This window comes from Hemiscyllium ocellatum, chromosome 36 (assembly GCF_020745735.1).
Source record: "Hemiscyllium ocellatum isolate sHemOce1 chromosome 36, sHemOce1.pat.X.cur, whole genome shotgun sequence".
NCBI lineage: Eukaryota > Metazoa > Chordata > Chondrichthyes > Orectolobiformes > Hemiscylliidae > Hemiscyllium > Hemiscyllium ocellatum.
The window spans coordinates 556012-560336 of record NC_083436.1 but is presented as its reverse complement, the minus strand read 5'-3'; the positions used below and the strand labels follow the sequence as shown (position 1 = coordinate 560336).

At 43.1% G+C, this 4325-nt stretch overlaps 1 non-coding gene across 1 annotated transcript; it reads left to right on the top strand.

Moving 5' to 3' along the window:
• The first annotated feature begins 3998 nt into the window (after window positions 1-3998).
• trnas-uga (transfer RNA serine (anticodon UGA)) lies at window positions 3999-4080 on the top strand. The gene has a single exon. It is a non-coding gene; the product is annotated as a tRNA-Ser (tRNA).
• Window positions 4081-4325: the final 245 nt, after the last annotated feature.

Below are 4325 nucleotides of genomic sequence, written 5' to 3'. Positions count from 1 at the left end.
GTAATCAGAGCCCAGTGAGCCTTACCTTTCTTGAAGGGAAAAAAATATGGAACTGAGTATGAGACATTGCATGTATAATCCATCAGCCAGCAATAATTTGATTTCAGCAGGTCAACATGGTTTCGTGAGTTTTTCGAGATGGTGACCAAGCATGTGGATGAGGGTAGCCATTTGATGTGGTGCACATGACGTCTGTAAAGCCTTTGATAAGCTTCCACATGTTAGGCTGTTGGAGAAAATGCAGAGGCATGTGATTGACGATGAATTCGCAGTTTGGATTAGAACCTGGCTTTGTGTGAGAAGGCAGCAAGTGGTGGCTAATGAAAAAATTCATTCTGGAATCCGGTTACGAGTGATTTGGCACAAAGATCTGTTTTGGGATCACTGTTGTTTGCCATTTTCGTAAATGACTAAGAAGCAGGCATAAGTGGATGTGTTAGTAAGCTTGCAGATAACGCTAAAGTTGGTGGAGTAGTGGATAGCGCAGAAAAATGTTGCAGGTTGCAGGGGCGCTTGGACAAACTGCAGAATTGGTCTTAGAGGTGGCAAATGAAGTTCAATGAAGCTAAATGTGAGGTGACTCACTTTTGGGAAAAATAACAGGAAGGCAGAATATTGAGTTAATGGAAAGATTCTTGGTAATGTGGATGTGTAGAGTGACCTTGGAGTCCATGTACATAGTTTCCAAGCCAGGATGATTTTCCTTTGGATTACGGATAGTGTCGAAACAGGCCTTGAGGCCCAACAAAGATACACAGAGCCGCCGAAGCGCGACCCAGTTTCCTACACTTTCCCCTTTACCTCAACTGCACATTTTTTGGATTGTAAGGGCAAAACCGAGAACCTGGCGGAAACTCACGGAGAGAATGTGCAAACTCCACATCGAGAGTCGCTAGAAGCGGGAATTGAACGTGGGTCTACAGTATTGCAATACAGCAGGATGTACCACTGTGCTACTGCGAAAGAGTCCGCTGCTTCCGATGTCATTGGTACAGGAATGAGTTCCTGAGCTACAATTTCATGCTGCAACTATACAAAACACTTGTGTGGCTCCACTTAGAATATTTTGAACTGCCTGGTCGCCCCATTCCAGGAAAGATGTGGAAGCATTTGAGAAGTTGCAGATGAGATTTAACAAGATATTGCCTGTTCTGGAGGAAAAGTCTTACCAGGAAAATCTGAGAGACTTGGGTCTGTCCTCATTGGAAATAAGAAGTCTGAGAGCGGATTTGATATCGAGTTACAAGTTTTTGCAAGGTTTTTTTTAACACAGGTTGAGGTTCAGGGTGTAGGTCTGCTCCCTGAGCTGCAGGTTTGAATGAAACATGCAGCTCAGCGATCAAACCTACTCCCGAGAATTATAAGAGGATTAGATAGGGTAGACGGTGGAAGTCCTTTATTAAGGAAGATGATGTCAGCTTGTACGAGTGGTCATAACTACAAATTGAGGGTTTATAGGTTGCAGCCGGATGTCAGAGGCAGGTTCTTTGTTCAGAGAATAGGAAGGGTGTGGAATGCCCGGGTTGTCAATGTCGTTAACTCAGCTAAATTATGGAGATTTAAACAATCCTTGGATAAACACATGGATGATGATGGGATAATATAGGGGATGAGCTTAGTTCACAGGTCGGTGCAACATCGAAAGCCAAAGGACCTGTGCAGCGCTGTATTGTTCTATTGTTCTATGTTCTAAAGCTAAATCTCCTCATCGGGGGCCTCCATCCCATGGCATCAATTAGGATTTCACCAGTTTCCACATTTCCCCTCCCCCACCATCCCTCACTTCAAAACCTCGAGCTCAGCACCGTCCTTATGACCTGTCACATCTGTGCCATTTCCTTCCCAACCATGTGCATCACCTTCCTCTCCAAACTATCAACTTTACAACCTTCTCCGTGCACCTATTGCTTGCCCACCCACCCAACCTGTCACGATCCATTTCCATATTCCGCTGTCCACATCGCAAAATGTCCTCCCACCCATTGTGTATCGTCAATAAAACTGGGCACATTTCACTCTGCCAATTCCACCAAGTCATTAAGGCAGATATAAATCATTGCAGTCCTATGACTGATCATTCCACTATTTTACTAATTACATTTTTACAACTTGAAAAATTCGCAAGAATCCAGATTATGTGTCTTCCATGAAATAAACAACGGACAATCCTGGCCTTGTTTTAACACAACACCGTGAACCACTACCTTGTGTAATGGCTTTTGATATGGTCTCTTATGGAATGACTACTAACATTTGATCAACTCTGCCTGTAATATGATCAAAGAACTCTGGCAAAGTTGTCAAGTGTTTTTCCTTTCAAGAAATAATGTTGACTCAGTTTGACTCCAATCATCTTTTCTCAACGTCCTGCAATTTCTTTCTTCACAATTGTCTCTAGCAGTTTGCAAATGTCAGATACGATATTGGAACAGATGGAAGCCATTCATCCAATCAGGTCAGCTCCACCTTTTAATGAAGTCATGTCTGATTTGGTTAATTGTTAACTGCACTTTTCCGCCTTATCCCCATTCTTTTTGATTCCCAAAGTGACTAATTGGGAGGCCGTCTCAGGCTTGATTATACTCAGCCTTGACAGCCCTTCATTGGAAAGAATTCTGCAGATTTGCTACTCTCTGAAAGACGGAATGTCGTCCTCATCTGTGTCTTAAATGATTAACGGTTCCCCTAAGATTAGGCTCTATATACTCTTCGCAAATTTCGTTTTTCATTAAATATATTTAGTCCCAGTCCTCTGGAAACGGACCCTGATCGTTGGCAACATTTCCTGTAGAACATTAACCCAACCACCCGCACTGCGCCTCCCCCATCATTATTAACAGACCATAAAAATCTCCCGTTAACCTTCTTTGTTCCAAAGAAAAGAATCGCAACCTCAGTAATTTCTCGACAAAAGGGGTTTGCTCTTCGCTGGACATAATGCAAGACGGAGGATTGTGAAGATATTTTGGGAAAATATCGCCAGTTATTAGGTTAACGAAAACAAGGAAAAATAACAGTAAACGCATGTCTCCAGCTTTGGAAAACTTTATAATCTCTTTGGGAAGTGAAATCAGAGGTGAACGAAGGGTGGATTGCTCCATTTAACACAGCCAGTCTTTAAGAGGCCGCGACATTGACTCTGTTGTTTTCTGGACATGAACCGATCTGAGACATTGAAAGGATTTTCCTTCCTGCACATCAGGAATTCAAACCTCGCCACAACTACAAGAACACGAGAATACTGGGTTACAAACAAGTTCAGAAAAAGCCTCGAAGAGCGCAGGACTCCTTTTGTAGAAAAGTTGGTTGCTGTGACGTGGATGTGTTTGCAGGGGGTTCAGGATTGTTGCCATTTCACTGCAGTAAATGTCCCAGGATTTACTGTTTTTGGATCGTGCAATGAATAAGTTAACCCGTCTCTGTTGTGTAATTGGTCAACACTTTCATCCATTAACCGAGCGGTTGGTGGTTTGGGACGTTCCAGGGTCGGATCTCTCACTGCTCAGACTTCATTGGTTTTCTTTCCTGCACAGCTCCGGGATTTTAATGTGGTCAGGAAAATATTCCCCAAACAGGAATCTTATCCAGAATCGCAAAGGAATTTCTGTATCGTTTTAATGGCTAATGCAAAGGACTGTGGATGTTGGGAATGTGAAAAAAAAAAGAAAATTCTGGGGAATGTCAACAGGTTTGTCTGTACTACTTGGAGAAAACGGAGTTCTGATAACGTTCTGAAGAAGTTTTGAAACGTTGAATCGCCTTTTCCCAGCCCAGATCCTGCTCGACCAGCTGAGTATTTTTCTGCATTTTCCGCCGTCGTTTAAGCTGAACGATCGTCGTTCCACCTATCGTGGTGGAACACCCAGACCCACTTTGTCCAGACATTTCATCCATTTGAAAGCTGTGGGTTTTGAATTCAAATAAACCAAACCATGATTCACTACTGCTAAGCTCCCCAGGGACAGAGACCTGGAAATGAAAACTCTGCATGTCCATTTGTAGTTGTGGTCGAGTGGATAAGGCGATGGGCTTGAAATCCATTGGGGCATCCCCACGCAGGTTCGAATCCTGTCAACTACGGAGAATTTCGGTAGCCTTTTGCTTTTGGCGACTCAGATCACGGCGGGGAAAATCACTTCATCCAGGTCATGAATGGTTCAAATCTCCAGTTCACTCAATGAACTGCACAGATGCACACTTGTTTTGCCAAATTTGTTTAGACTCGTTACAACACAGCGTAAATCCTCCAGTTTACAATAAAACCAATATCACAAAAAACGATTTATGCTGTACAGGAATCTGCAACAATTCTATTGGCCAAGAAC